Source organism: Schistocerca americana, chromosome 1 (genome assembly GCF_021461395.2).
Source record: "Schistocerca americana isolate TAMUIC-IGC-003095 chromosome 1, iqSchAmer2.1, whole genome shotgun sequence".
NCBI classification, from domain to species: domain Eukaryota; kingdom Metazoa; phylum Arthropoda; class Insecta; order Orthoptera; family Acrididae; genus Schistocerca; species Schistocerca americana.
Genome location: NC_060119.1, coordinates 598,073,360 through 598,090,399, shown reverse-complemented (window position 1 = coordinate 598,090,399; position 17,040 = coordinate 598,073,360). Strand labels below are relative to the sequence as shown.

Genomic DNA, 17,040 nt, shown 5'->3' with positions numbered 1-17,040 from the left:
ACTCCGAGCGCCCGCTGTGTTCGCCAGGGGACGCCCGAGCTGTCTCCGTCCTAGGGAGCCTGTACAGGGAGAGAGTGGCCAACCGGACGATGCGGCTCTTCTGCCAAACTGCGGGCGGGACTTTTGAATGGCCGGTAGTGGAGTAGTGGAGTACACACTCACCGAATCAAAAGCACAAGACAATATGGCGAAATCATTCGTTAAATGCCTTTGTTTATAAGAATAATGTGTTACAATAATTTTCACACAACCAATTTACAGGTCTGTTTTCAAATTTAACTATGTATATTGCAAGTTGTTTTATATGTAGTAAAAAGCAAAAACGACTTACCTTGGTTGGTTTCCACAAGGCTCCTGTTTGATTTATGTCAGCCCTGTTGACTGCGACTTCCCACTGCTTTAGTCTTTCTTCATTGCGTGGAAATGCTAACATGTGAAATCCACCTTCGCCTCTATTGGAACAACCAAATGCAGCACAACCTGGCATCGTTTACGAACGTCTGTAGAACGAATTACAGATGTCAAAAACAATAGTGTACAATTACTAACGTGTTTACTTCAAACATGTAGGCCTACCGACTTCATCACAAAACGCTTCATGAAACTTCCTGGCAGATTAAAACTGTGTGCCCGACCGAGACTCGAACTTCACATCTTCACATCAACTGAGCTACCGAAGCACGACTCACAGCTTTACTTCTGCCAGTACCTCGTCTCCTACCTTCCAAACTTTACAGAAGCTCTCCTGCGAACCTTGCAGAACTAGCACTCCTGAAAGAAAGGATATTGCGGAGACATGGCTTAGCCACAGCCTGGGGGATGTTTCCAGAATGAGATTTTCACTCTGCAGCGGAGTGTGCGCTGATATGAAACTTCCTGGCAGATTAAAACTGTGTGCCCGACGGAGACTCGAACTCGGGACCTTTGCCTTTCGCGGGCAAGTGCTCTACCAACTGAGCTACCGTAGCACGACTCACGCCCGGTACTCACAGCTTTACTTCTGCCAGGAGTGCTAGTTCTGCAATGTTCGCAGGAGAGCTTCTGTAAAGTTTGGAAGGTAGGAGACGAGGTACTGGCAGAAGTAAAGCTGTGAGTACCGGGTGTGAGTCGTGCTTCGGTAGCTTAGTTGGTAGAGCACTTGCCCGCGAAAGGCAAAGGTCCCGAGTTCGAGTCTCGGCCGGGCACACAGTTTTAATCTGCCAGGAAGTTTCATATCAGCGCACACTCCGCTGCAGAGTGAAAATCTCATTCTGGAAACATCCCCCAGGCTGTGGCTAAGCCATGTCCCCGCAATATCCTTTCTTTCAGGAGTGTTAGTTCTGCAAGGTTCGCAGGAGAGCTTCTGTAAAGTTTGGAAGGTAGGAGACGAGGTACTGGCAGAAGTAAAGCTGTGAGTACCGGCCGTGAGTCGTGCTTCGGTAGCTCAGTTGGTAGAGCACTTGCCCGTGAAAGGCAAAGGTCCCGAGTTCGAGTCTCGGTCGGGCACACAGTTTTAATCTGCCAGGGAATTTCATATCAGCGCACACTCCGCTGCAGAGTGAAAATCTCATTCTGGAAACGCTTCATTATTTCAGCTCGTATTTAAGATCGCAAACGCTAATTACGTACTAAAAATGATATACAACTAAATCTAATATGCACGCACAACACATAACAAGTCTCTCAATAATTCAAATACCTTTTAATCGTTTCAAAAAGTCCTCTGAACTTCGATTCAACTCAAAAGCACGGCGAACATAGGAAGCACGAGAGACGTTTGGCGCCATTTTTCTCCCAAAACTAATCAACCAATCACGGGAAACTTCACCTATGGCCACTCTCTCTGTGTACAGGCTCTCCACTCTGTCCTGGCTGGTGTACGCTGAGCTCAGTCCGCGCGTCGTTCGCCAGTGGGATGCGACGCGCCTGCCGGAGTCGTCCGCCGACGGGCTGCGGCAGGTGTGGGCAGCTGCTGCTCGCTGGGCCGCCTTAAATCACACCAGGCAATGAGTATTTGAAACGGTTCCTGCAGGCGACGCCTGTAGATTACAAATTCCTCCAGGATGTTACGTCTTTTAGGCGAAGTGTGTAAAATTCAAGACGGTCGTATCGATTGTTTAGTTTTCGTTATTATTTATCAGAGAAGTGTGTTCTTTAAAAATAGATCTGAAAAGTTCCACCAGCCTCACCTACGTACTGTTTAGGACAGCCGTGAATTTTAATTTTGTACATACCTCGTGCACAATACTTAGAATTTCATTTACATGCACTAGCGTTTAGCTGAAGACAAAGACGTTCTCTTGTTCGAAAGCCTTTTTACAACCCAGTTTTCCAAAATTGTTCCACTTTTGTGTCCAACGATCTCCCTTTGTGTTCTATATCCAAACTAAAACGTGACTTCTCACTACCCGTGCTTAAACAGCTATAATTCTGTTTTAATTCTTCACTTTAAATGTGTATAATTTACTTAAATAGATACTTATTAACGTTTCATTATTAATCTCTAGATCGTAGCATATCTGAGCCGTGGCGGGACTGGTGCCAGGGCTGTCTTTGGTTAGGCACCATCGATTCCCTCTGGCAGAAGTTTGTCTTTGGAGCCTCGGCCGGCTCAGGATATAGCGGGCAGTACCGAGTGGAAAGGGACAAGAACGTTGGGCACGGCACGGGGAAGTGCGCGCATTAGCGAGACGTTGGACAGACGGCAGCGAGCACGGTGTGCCTGAGTACGGGCGGCAGTTAGCGCTTGATCGTACTGGGGTCAGTAACAGCGGGCCGGCGCTGTGGATTCTTGGCAACCCCGTGAAGCTATACATGTGCTCGCTTCCGTGAAGGAACATGCTGTTACTATCGGACCAGGCAACGTCTGGTGTCTTCGCCACATCGATCCGGCAGCTGGCATCAAGTTAACTAATTCAATTCCTACCAACGATTAGTGAAATATAATAATGATTGCTCTTGAGGCAGCAAAGCGTTGCAAGGACTGTGATGCGATATTTCGTGCCTCTTATTAAGTGTGTGCTTCGATCCTTAATAGTATTGTTCTTACTTCAGATGGAAAGTGTCTAAAACAATGATACGTGTGCGCAGCCTTACCGAACGATCTATATTCCGTGTCTAAAGATTGCCGTGTGGTACCTTACAGCCCACATAAGGTGCTACATGTGATGCTTGGGTATTAATGAGCCAGTTCCGTTTGCATCATTCGTGTACGTGGTTCTGCTTAAAGGAATGAAACCAGTTTTATTATTGTCAATTTTATCGAAGTAGTTTTCTGTATAAGTTTGAGTATTAAGGTGAAGGAAGGGTTGTTTGGTTCCCTGTTGTCGCTTCTGATTTATGTTTCAGAGATCGGAAGCAGTGGGCCACTGAACTGCAGAGCCTCCCTTTTTAAATTACTAGCGGGCGTACGGGCGGTGGACTTCGCCTGAGCTCGCGTGTGCTGCTTGGTTCCGATTTCGGTGTTCTGAACGGGGTGGAAGTGCAAACGGAGTCCACATCTTAATTTGAAGATAAGTACTCAGTCTCCCCCGCCGTTCGTGGCCAAGTCGCGGCCTCACAATCTCGGGCCTCAGTTATTGTACAAACTGCAGTTTTCTAAAACTTTTGTTGGCTCTGCAAGGTTGCCCGGGTTACATGTTTTAAATCTTTGTCTTAAGAATTTTGAGGGATTTCTAGAAGAATGTGTCTTAATTGCAACCGTTTTCTAAAATTGCGGTGCAATTCAGCCTTAGTGGCGGATGTCCGTTTTGATGGGGAAATAACTGGGTTATTATTGATCAAACTGTTTATAATCTTGTAATGTTGTTTGGTAATATTTCGCCCGGGAGGGGGGTTTTCAATCTACGTGGAAATAATAATTGATTTCCTGGTCATTTGATGTAAAGTTTATTTTAAATGATTTACTTGGCCCGAGTGGTGGTTTTTTAAATGTTTGCAAAGAGATTAATTCGCTTGAGGTTTCACATAACAAGCAGTTTGTAAAATTGGCCTGAGTGGCGGGTTTTTAAATATTTTTAATGAGATTAATTCATTTGTGATTTTATATAACAAGCAGTTTGTAAAGTTTGCCTGAATGGCGTTTCTTAAAGAAATTATTATCTGATTTATGATTGTAATTCTCTTAATGATTTATCTAGGATGCAAATAAATATGGTTCAAAAATGGTTCAAATGGCTCTGAGCACTATGGGACTTAACAGCTATGGTCATCAGTACCCTAGAACTTAGAACTACTTAAACCTAACTAACCTATGGACATCACACAACACCCAGTCATCACGAGGCAGAGAAAATCCCTGACCCCGCCGGGAATCGAACCCGGGCGTGAAATAAATATGTCGAAATGAAATGGTCACTGTATGGGTCAAGTCCTTCCACCCCCCTTTATATTAAAGGTTAAGGAAATTTCAGTTCAGAATAGAAATAACGTTCCAATATCGACACTGCCGGAGCCGATGCCTCGAATATAACTGCGGGGCCGCGTGCGGCGCTCTGAGCTTGGCCGCAAACGAAGAACCTCCAGGCCGCCGACCAATGGAGACCGCCAAACGGTGTTATAAGCAGCGAGCACCTAGGCACCAGACTTTTAGTCGAGAGTACTTCCGTCTCGCTAGTTGGTACCGAATGTTACACCATGTTGTTGGCAGTTATCTCTACAGGCAAGTGTACTGAGACGCACGCCCGTGTCGGGCGGCTGCTTATAGGTAGCCGCATCTGCCGCAAGTTGTCAACAGTGTCGCAGTTCTTTCGCCCAAGATGAGTAAATTATTTTTGTTTAAAGCGCACTTGTGCCAACGAATCTCTTGCTTGCCTTCCTAGGTTCTTGCGAAGTCAGATCCCTTTGGCCACCTTCCACCTACTTACCGTTAGCAGCGAGAACATAACATTCGGTTCCTCGTAACATAGCAGCTGCCAACTTCCAGTCATAACATTACTTATAGACCTGAAAATGATCATTAAGTGGTCGAAATTATTATCATTCGTGACAATTTATATATGAGACTTACACAAAATAAACAATCAGTGACACACTAACAACTTCTAAGTCTTACGGTTCATATAAATTAACCCTTATATGAACGCCGCTCGTCACCTACTCGTATATGGGGCTACCGATAGAACGACAAATGAAGCTAAGATGCCTGAATCTTCACTAAAATCCCGTGTGGATGAAGCAATGAGGAGTGTGTTTAAGAAAAATGTTGAATTTGCTTATAATTCCTCCTCAGTCAGAGCCAGCGATGCCATAAAGTGATGAAGTATTTTCTATGGTAACTTCACCCCAAGGAAAACAGCCAACATATGGTTTTAATCAGAAGCAAAATGAAAGTATAACCTTGAAAAATCGTGTGATTATGAAACTGTGGATTCGGAATCGGTTGTGGTCTACTTATTTTTAATAAATATTGGTTGATTGCTGTTTTCCACTTTTCGTAAAATTAACCTATATCTTTACACAGCTACTACTCAGTCAGTACTCAACAAAACGGCGTTGAGTGATTGTTATTATGTGGTCGTCGACAAAAGCCGATCAGTTTTGATTAGCCCTGTCTAACTCGTCACCAAGTAATTATTTCCTTTACAATAAGTAATTGAAATCTTCTAGGCTACAACTTAGTTCTTTATTTAACGTTTGGATCTCAGTAATTTCTGTAGAGAAACACGTCAGATGTGCTTCGTCCGTTTTTGTGCGTACACCAACACATCCATTATATTCAAGACTCTGCTCTTCCTTTCTCGCATTTTCTAATGTTCTTGTCCTTGACAATACGCCATTCCTTAATCTTCTTTCCTTTTTAACTTAATGGCCAAAATTCGTATCTACGAAATAAATACACTCCTGGAAATTGAAATAAGAACACCGTGAATTCATTGTCCCAGGAAGGGGAAACTTTATTGACACATTCCTGGGGTCAGATACATCACATGATCACACTGACAGAACCACAGGCACATAGACACAGGCAACAGAGCATGCACAATGTCGGCACTAGTACAGTGTATATCCACCTTTCGCAGCAATGCAGGCTGCTATTCTCCCATGGAGACGATCGTAGAGATGCTGGATGTAGTCCTGTGGAACGGCTTGCCATGCCATTTCCACCTGGCGCCTCAGTTGGACCAGCGTTCGTGCTGGACGTGCAGACCGCGTGAGACGACGCTTCATCCAGTCCCAAACATGCTCAATGGGGGACAGATCCGGAGATCTTGCTGGCCAGGGTAGTTGACTTACACCTTCTAGAGCACGTTGGGTGGCACGGGATACATGCGGACGTGCATTGTCCTGTTGGAACAGCAAGTTCCCTTGCCGGTCTAGGAATGGTAGAACGATGGGTTCGATGACGGTTTGGATGTACCGTGCACTATTCAGTGTCCCCTCGACGATCACTAGTGGTGTACGGCCAGTGTAGGAGATCGCTCCCCACACCATGATGCCGGGTGTTGGCCCTGTGTGCCTCGGTCGTATGCAGTCCTGATTGTGGCGCTCACCTGCACGGTGCCAAACACGCATACGACCATCATTGGCACCAAGGCAGAAGCGACTCTCATCGCTGAAGACGACACGTCTCCATTCGTCCCTCCATTCACGCCTGTCGCGACACCACTGGAGGCGGGCTGCACGATGTTGGGGCGTGAGCGGAAGACGGCCTAACGGTGTGCGGGACCGTAGCCCAGCTTCATGGAGACGGTTGCGAATGGTCCTCGCCGATACCCCAGGAGCAACAGTGTCCCTAATTTGCTGGGAAGTGGCGGTGCGGTCCCCTACGGCACTGCGTAGGATCCTACGGTCCTGGCGTGCATCCGTGCGTCGCTGCGGTCCGGTCCCAGGTCGACGGGCACGTGCACCTTCCGCCGACCACTGGCGACAACATCGATGTACTGTGGAGACCTCACGCCCCACGTGTTGAGCAATTCGGCGGTACGTCCACCCGGCCTCCCGCATGCCCACTATACGCCCTCGCTCAAAGTCCGTCAACTGCACATACGGTTCACGTCCACGCTGTCGCGGCATGCTACCAGTGTTAAAGACTGCGATGGAGCTCCGTATGCCACGGCAAACTGGCTGACACTGACGGCGGCGGTGCACAAATGCTGCGCAGCTAGCGCCATTCGACGGCCAACACCGCGGTTCCTGGTGTGTCCGCTGTGCCGTGCGTGTGATCAGTGCTTGTACAGCCCTCTCGCAGTGTCCGGAGCAAGTATGGTGGATCTGACACACCGGTGTCAATGTGTTCTTTTTTCCATTTCCAGGAGTGTAGAAGGGACTGGCAAAACGTGGGGAGGCGTAAATTAACCTCCGTTTGACTACTAAAAAAAGCTAAAAATTTTGTATAAAATCTGTACTTATATTTTCGTACTACTTCCACATAGTCGCTACCCAAGTCCAAACATTTGTCTCCCCGTTACACCAGCGTCTCCCCTTTATCAAACAAACGTGCAACCAGCTGTTAACAGCTTCCTTGACCTAATCGTCGATCGTGAAGTGCTGAGTAGCCAGCCAGATCTTCATGTTGGGGAAGAGAAGAAAGTCGCTTGATGCCATGTCCGAAAACTAGGGACAATGTTGAGAAATCTCCGAGTCAAAATGTCTGAGTTTTACCTTCTCTTCGCACGACGAGTTGACCCATAGTCATGAATGAGTCATGAGATGCCAACCAAAGGTCCACAAAGAAAATTATTAAGTTCATCCCATAGTCACTTTCAGAGAGGCTTCTACATAGCTATTGGCGAACCAAATGCAGTAACAGCTCACCCACCACTATAAACTAGAAAATGAGGTAACAATAAGAAATACCTCTCAACTAGTAGAACATATAAGAGGCACAGCAACACTACTCTCCTTTGGTGTAGAAAGTATGTACAGGTGCATCCCTGTTAACGAAACCATAAAAATAATCGAAGAAAACCTGAAAATACACGACCAGCTACCTTATGAACACATAGATGAAACAAGAAAATTATTACAGTTAATAACACATCAAAATTATTTTGAATTGAGTCAAGAATACTACATACAAGAAGAAGGTTTATCCATGAGTCCACCTATTTCAGGAACATTAGCCAACATTTTCATTAATCATATAGAAAAAATTAATATTTGAAGACAAGTAACAAAGAAAAGCTACAACATCATCTACTTGTACAGATACATAGATGACATAATATGCATGGTGGATGAACCTAAAAATAAACACAGCAACTTTACATAAACATAAATACTGTACACAAAACCACGGAGTTCACAATAGGAGAAGAACAAGAAAACTCACTCAGCTTTCTAGACATAACCATAAGAAAAGACAATAACAAATACACATTTGACATATACAGAAAGCCCACAACAAGTGGCATTGTCTTAAATGGAACTTCAAACCACCTGCAGAATCACAAATAGGCTACAGTTGAATACAAATGAAACAGAGTGAACAGAATCCCCCTAAATACTTCTGATTACCAGGAAGAGATAGCCATTATAAAACAAACAGCATTAGAAATGGACACAAAGAAATAATAATATACAAACTAAACAAAAAATAAAGACACAAATAATGAGAGAAACTAACCAAACCACACTAACACATACAATCTGTACTACAACAAAAAAAGACACACGATGACATAACACAACAAATTCACACATAAAATAGTTATAAAACAGGCATAAACATTGCTTACAACACAAATAACTCAATACAAAATCATGTTCCAAAACTAAAAGAGAAACCAGACAAAGACCAACAATCTGGTGGTATCTGTCAGCTCAGTTGCAGAGATTGCGAAAATATAATACACTGAAATGACTGGCAGGACATTCTACACACGTTAGAGCATTTAAATACAGTACAAACCATTCAACATTTGCAGATCATCTAAAACAAGAACACTATAGACCAAACATTATTGACATGAATATCAATATTGATATGAACATCATAAGAATCAGTAAAGACAGACACCCTTTCCAAGAAAATTTCCAAATACAAAAAGCATTAACATAGAATAAACAGTTGCTCAACGACCAAATAAATATTGGAAACCATACTCTACATAAAATAATTGACGAAATTACATGAGAAAGAGAAGAGCCTTATCCATCCTTCATCCTTTCCAAGTCTCCCACCCAACATCCCCGCCTCACCTCATGTTCCTCACGTTCTTCTCCAACTCGCACTCCATCACACTACTACATACTTACGTCCACTCATCGCACCTTCTCCCTCTAAAAAAAAGAAATTCATTGCCTTCCCTTCACTACTCTTAACAGTGTGTTAATACACAGCAACATAATTAAATGGAATTCCACACTCACAAGAAACTAAAAATAAGAAAAGAGTATAGGTCAAAGACAAACTAGTAACTACGTTATGTTGGCAACACTACAAAATACAAACCACAATACATGCTTAAAAGCATAAACACAAATAGAAAAAAGTGGTGTGCGAAAAAGTGTGCAAAGTAAAACATAAAATATGCATAGTTCTGCAGAGCAAGCGAAAATTAGACTACAATTATCAGTGCCTAAAGAAGAGAAACATCAACGATATGCTGGCAGGTGGAATTTCACGATGTAGGCGATAAATCAAGCTGAAGTTACTGTAAGTAAAAACCAATATATTGTTAACGAACTGTTTTTGATCTTAAAGCAAATCAAAATGTAAATAACTTAATTACAGACCACTGATGATGCTTTACCTCAATAATGCGAAAAACGCATTTTTTGTAGTTGCAAAGACAGAACTAAAATATCCACAATAATTGTAAAACAACTACGCTCAATAACGCAACACAATTGAAGAGCGTCATCTACGTCTACAAACGCTATATATCATAGTCACAAAAGTCATGGGATAGCGGTATGCATATATATAGATGGCTGTAGTATCGCGTACACTAAGTTTAAGATGACAGTGCATTGACGGAGTTGTCATTTGTACCCAGTTGATTCATGTGGAAAGGTTTCCTACGTGGTTATGGCAGGATGACAGGGATTAACAGATTTCGAATGCATGAGATATTCCATTTAGGTAATCGTTAAGGAATCTAATATTCTGAGACCAACTTCTTTTATTTTATTTTAAACGTCTAGTGCCACAGGATCAAACTGAGGAGAAAACCTCGATGTGCATGGAACGTATCAGCACATGAAATTACAACAAAAAGTGATAACAGATAAAATAAAATGTTTATGAATCCTTAAAATTTTGAAGTATAAGTTTATGTAAACGCAATCAACAATATAAAACTGGAATCAGCTTAATTTTTCAAGGAACTCCTCGACAGACCAGAAGTAGTGAGCCACGAGATAATTCTTCACTTTAGATTTGAAAGCGCGTGGATTACTGGTAAGATTTTTGAATTGTGGTAGATTACTGAAAATGGATGCAGCAGAACGGCACACGCCTTTTTGCACAAAAGTCAAGGACGTGCGATCCAAATGCAAACTGGATTTCTGCCTAGTATCAACTGAGTGAAGGATGCTAACTCTTGGAAATAAGCTGATATTGTTAACAAGCAGCGACAGTAAAGAATGTGTATATTGAAAAACCAATGCCAGAATACCCAGACTAATGAAGAGGGCTCAACAAGAGTTTTCGAACTTACATCATTTATTGCCCAAACCCCCAGTTCTGAGCCAAAATACCCTTTGAGAATGGGAAGAGTTACCCCAAAATATAATACCATATGTCATAAGTGAATGAAAATAAGCAAAGTAGACTGCTTCTCGTGTCGATCTATCACTTTCTTCGGATACTATACTAATAGTACAAAGGGCAGCATCAAGTCTTTGAACAATCCATGAACATTGGATTTCCACAACAGTTCACTATCTATCTGAACACCTAAAAGTATGAAATGTTCAGTCTCACTAATCATATTCCCATTCTGTGTAATTAAAACATCAGTTTTTCCTGAATTGTGTATTAGAAACCGTAAAAACTGAGTCTTACAGGGATTTAGCGTTAGTTCATTTTCTACAAGTCATGAACTTACATCTTAAACTGCACTTTTTGAAACAGCGCCAGCGTTGCACACAACACCATCACCATATCATTTATATAAATTAGGAACAGGAGTAGCCCCAGCACTGATCCCCATTTAACCGCACCCCACTCGGAGCGCACATAGTAGGCATTCTCAGTACTGTGAGGACAAGCTACACCTGTATTCCATAACGATCCAACTTCAGGAGCAATGTTTTGCGATCAACATAATCAAACGCTTTAGTTAAATAAAAAAAGATGCCTAGCGTTCGAAACCCCCTATTTAATCTATCCACTACTTCACAGAGAAAAGAGAATATACAACTGTCAGTTGTTAAATCACTTCTAAAACCAAACTGTACAACTGACATCAAATTACGTGAAATGAAATGATCAATTATCCTTACATACACAGCTTTTCAATAACTTTAGCAGACACTGACGGCACTGAAGTAGGTCTAAAATTGTCTACATTATCCCTTTTTTCCCGCTTTATAAAGAGGCTTCACTACTGACTACTTTAATCGTTGAGGAAACTGACCATTCCTAAATAAAAAATTACAAATATGATTAAGTACAGGGCTTACACGCGTAGAACACAAAACAGTACTTCATAATTCTGCTCCATGAGAGTCTTTAGTCTTCTATGATTTAAATATTGACCTAATCTCCCCTTCGTCAGTATCACAGAGGAGTATTAGTCTTGGAAAGACATTTTCCAAGAGAGTTAAATGATTCCCTGTAAAAACTAAATTTTTATTTAATTCACCAGCTATGTTCAGAAAGGAACTTTCAAATATTGTACATATATCTGACTTGTCAGTAATAGAAACTTTTTTACTATGTACTGAGTTTATCTCCTCGACCTTATGCTGTTGACCAGACATTTCGTTCACAACTGATCATATGGTTTTAATTTTATCCTGTGCATTAGCTATTCTACTTATATACTCTTTGTCTTCCTAATGACATTTTAAGCACCTTACAGTACTGTTTACAATGGGCTGCTGTAGCTCGATGGCGGATGCTTCTTAGATCCTTATGTAGTTCCCACTTTCTTCTTCATAATATCCTTATTCCCACTAGTCAGCCATCCAGGCTGCCTTTTACTGCTAGTATCCTGTTTAGATCGTTCTAATGGAATGTAACTTTCAAAGAGCATGAGAAAGCTGTTAAGGAAAACATTATGTTTATCACCTATGTTCTCAGCACTATAAACATCCTGCCACCTTTGTTTCTCAACGATGTTTAAAAAACACTGTTGTCATTGGAATAGCTATTATACATAGTTTTTAATTGTATGTAACAATTGTTTGAGTTCAAAAACCTTTTAGCGTTAAAGTTTGTGCATCGTAGTCTTAGAGGTCATTTACCCTGTTACTAACAGAATGCCCATCTAATAATGAAGAATGAATAAAATTTTGTATGTGGCTGTGCGACTGTTTCCCTGCACCCTGGTTGAAAAAACCACAGTTTGCATCAGATCATATGAGTATAGGAGATCTTCCAACATCCTTTTTCTTGCACAATCACATGAAAAATCAATACTGAAGTCACTGCGTATAACTAATTTAAGGTGCTTCCCGTAAAGTGAACCAAGAACCCTCTCTACCTTGAGGGAAATGCTCTGAAGTCAGAGTTACGAGACCTGCAAGCAACAACAATTAGAAGTTTAGTTTCACTCAATTCAGCTGCCCCTGCACAACATTCAAATACCTGTTCGATACAATGCTGTGATACGTCCACGGACTTAAACGGAATACTATGTTATACGTACACGGCCACTCCCCCACTCCACAAAGAACTCCTGTGAAAACAGCTAGCTAATCTGTATCCTGAAAGAGGAAGCACCTGAACTGTCACATTATTTAAGTCCTGCTCTGTTATACCAATAATGTCTGAGTCTACATTTATAAGTAGTTCACTAACTTTATTTTTAATACCGCTTGTATTTTGTGAAATATGCCACTTTCTTCACTACTTATACCTGACGTTCTTTGAAGGTGGCTCCTCTGTTAGAGGGACTTCCTTTAAGCAGCGATACCTATCAGCTGACTTTATTCTCAAAAAGGTGCAGCTCTAACGCCAACTACTACAGGAATTTTCCAATGAGTGATTCCACCACAGCCTACTACACTATCAGCTAGAAGCTTTGCAAAGCTTCCCTTCCCACACTTACTGAGTGCAGGCCACGCCTAGTGAAACCAGATCTATTGATAGACTCAAAGGGCATCACCGCAATGTGAGCCAAGCTCTCCAGCCCCATGTTCACACCCATAATAATAGCATTAAGATGAGGCCGATCAAACAGCTGCACAAAGAACACATTTGTGTCACCAGTTTGAGTACCGTAACTATCTTTTCTAGGTCACCACTTACATCATACTCCCCCTCCCTACAAGTACTATTACCAGCTCCACCCTCAATCGCTATCTGATCTTTCTTCGTAAAATTCTTACATAACTTCCCTAAGTTAACAGTCGCTTGAGCCAACCTTGTACTGGCTTCGCAACAGTCCCTGCAACTGCTGGCCACACATCTGCCAAGTGATAGTTTCAAAGAAACCATCACGCCATTTGCCTGAAGCGATTTAGGGAAATTACGAAACACCTAAATCAGTATGACCGAACGCTGGTTTGAACCGTCGTCCTCCCGAATGAGAGTCCAGTGTGCTCACCACTGCGCCACCTCGATCGGTAACAACACATTGGCCGAAGGACTTCATCTAATGGCCGAGATCAGCAGCCCTTGCACAAAGTTATCACTGCTAACAGCACAGCGTGAAATAACCTGACATCCAATGTGGGACTTTTTTTCAGTCATCAGTCTTATGACTTGTCTGATTCACCCCGCCACGAATTCCTCTCCTGTGCCAAACTCTTCATCTCAGGACAGCACTCACAATCTACGTGCTCAATTATTTACGGGATACATTCCAATCTCTGTCTTCATCTATAGTTTTTACTCTCTACAGCTCCCTCTACACCGTGGAAATTATTCCCTGATGTATTAACAGATGTCATATCAGCCTGTCTCTTCTTCTTCTCAGTGTTTTCCGTATATTCCTTTCCTCTCAGATTCTGCGCAGGACCTCCCTATACCTTACCTTATTAGTCCACCTAATTTTCAACAATGTACTGTAGCACCAACCACAGATGCTTCGATTCTCCTCTTTTCCGGTTTTCCTACAGTCCATGTTCACAACCATATAATGCTGTAATCCAAACATACATTCCCAAAATTTCTTCCTTTAATTAAGGCCTATGTAAGATATTACTAGACTACCCTTTTTGCCAGTGCTAGTCTACTTTTGATGTCCACTTTGCTCCGTTCGTCATTGGGTATTTTGCTGTCTAGGTAGCAGAATTCCTTAATTTCATCTACTTTTTGACCATCAATTCTGATAAATTTCTCGCTGCTATCATTTCTTCTCCTTCTCATTACTTTCGTCTTTCTTCGATTTACTCTCAGTCCATATTCCGTACTCGTTAGACTTTTCATTCCATTCAGCATGTCATTAATTCTTCTTCACTTTCACTCAGGATAGCAATGTCATCAGTGAATCTTGTAATTGATATCCTCTCAGCATTGACCCTTTATTTTATTTCCATCATTATTTCTTCGATGTACAGATTGAACAATAGGGGCGAAAGTCTACATTCCTGTTTTACAATCTTTTCAATCCGAGCACTTCATTCTTGATCTCCCACTCTTATTATTCCATCTTGGCTCTTGTTCACAGTGTAGATTACCCGTCTCTCCCTGTAGCTTATCCTTATTTTCCTAAGAGTCTGGAACATCTTGCACCATCTGACATTCTCGAACGCTTTTTACATTTCGAAAAACCCTACAAATGTATCTTAATTATTCTTCACTCTTCCTCCATTATCAACCTCAACGTCGGAACTGCCTCTCTGACGGCTTCACATTACCTAAAGCCAAATTGATCGTCATCTAACACTTCCTCCATCTAGTTTTCCATTCTTCTGTATATTATTCTTGTCAGCAATGTGTATGCATGAGCTGTTAAGCTGATTGTGCGATAATTTGCGCATTTTTCAGCTCTTTCAGTCTTCGGAATAGTATGGATGACGTTTTTCCGTAAGTCAGATGGTATATCGCCTGACTCGAAGGTTGTGCACACCAGCTTGAATAGTCGTTTTGTTGCTGCTTCCCCAATGCTTTTAGAAATCCTGATGGAAAGTTATCTATCCCTTTTGCCTTATTTGATTTTAAGCCTTCCAGTGCTCTTTTAAATTCTGATTCTAATACTCGATCCTCTATCTCTTCTATATCGACACCGTTTCTCTTCTATCACATCAGACAAATCTCCCCTGTGATAGAGGTCTTCAGTGTACTCTTTCCATCCATCCGCTCTCTCCTCTGTATTTAACAGTGAAATTCCCATTACAGTCTCAATGTTACCACCCTTGCTTTTAATTTCACCGATGGTTGTTTTGACTTTTCTATATGCTGAGTCAGTTCTCCTGACAATCGTTTCGTTTACGATTCCTTCACATATTTCATGCAGCAATTTCATCTTAGCTTCCCTGCACTTCCTATTTATTTCGTTGCTCAGCTATTTGTATTTCTGCCTTCCTGCGTTTCCCTGAACATTTGTGAACTCCATTCTTTCATCGATCATCTGAAATATTTCTTTTGTTGCCCATGGTTTCTTCGCAGTTACCTATGTTTTTCTTTCCAACTTCTGTGACTGCTCCTTTTAGAGATGTCCATTCCTCTTCAACTGGCCTACTCAGCTATTCCTTATTGCCGTGCCTCTAGCCTTAGAAACCTTCAATTGTATCTCTTTCATTCCTTAGTACTCCTGTATCCCAATTGTATTGGTTGTTCCTGACTAATCCCTAAAACTTCTGCCTACTCTTCATCGCTACTAAATCGTGATCTGAGACTATATCTGATTCTGGGTACACCTTACAATCCAGTATCTGATTACGGAATGTCTGTCTGACCATGGCGTAATTTAACTGAAAGCTTCTCTAGCTCCTGGCCTTTTCCTAGTATACCTCCAACTCTCGTGAGTCTTGAACAGAGCATTCACTTCTACTAGCTGAAATTTACTGGAGAACTCAATTAGTTTTTCTCCTCTCTCATTCCTAGTGCGATGCCCATAGTCTCCCGTAACCGTTTTTTTATTCCTTCCCCTACAACAGCATTCCAGTCTTCCTTGGCCATTAGAATTTCATCTTCTTTTACGTACTGAATTACCCATACAGTATCGTCATATACTTTTCCTATGTCTCCGTCTTGGGCTTGAGGTATTGGCATGTATATATGAACTATCGTTGTCGGTGTTGGTTTGCTATCTATTCTGATAAGAACTCTATCACTGAACCGTTCACAGTAACATACTCTTTGCCCTACCTTCCTATTCATAACGAATCCTACTCCCCATATACCAGTCTCTGCTGCTGTTGTGATTACGCTTTAGTCATCTGATAAGAAATCCTTGTCTTCTTTCCATTCCACTTTACTGACCTTCCCCCCTCCCCCCCCCCCCCTCCCCCTCACTGTATCTAGACTGAGTCCTTGAATTTCCCTTTTCAGATTTTATAGCTACCGTAGCACGTTCAGACTTCTGACATTCCACGCCCCGACACGTGGAAAGTTATTCTTTCTCTTTTCTCTTAGTCACGTCCTCTTCGCAGTCCCCTCCCGGAAATCCGGAGGTGGGACTATGTCGGAATCTTTTGCCAATGGAGAGATCATCATGACACTTTTTTAATTACTGTGGATACACAGGATTATGTGTCTTTAATGCAGTGGTGTCCATTGCCTTCTGCATCCTCATGCCGTTGATCATTGCTGAAGCTTCCACATTCGGGGACCAACCCTGAGGGCATGAGGGTGCCCTGAAACTTTTGGCAGAATGAGGGTGACTTCTTATTCCGGAAGTGTTCCGCCACCAATGATGACAATTTTTATTCAAAGTCTAAGCTACAACGGGTTTCGTACGCAGGACCGAGGACGTATTGATTTCTTATCAAATACGCTACCCCTAGGCCACGAGTACGTTCGCACGATGACCGTATCTGTTTCTACAATGCGGCGAAATT

At 42.2% G+C, this 17,040-nt stretch overlaps 1 non-coding gene across 1 annotated transcript; it reads left to right on the top strand.

Moving 5' to 3' along the window:
* The first annotated feature begins 1,411 nt into the window (after positions 1–1,411).
* On the top strand, positions 1,412–1,486 carry Trnas-uga. The gene has a single exon. It is a non-coding gene; the product is annotated as a tRNA-Ser (tRNA).
* The last annotated feature ends 15,554 nt before the right edge of the window (positions 1,487–17,040 follow it).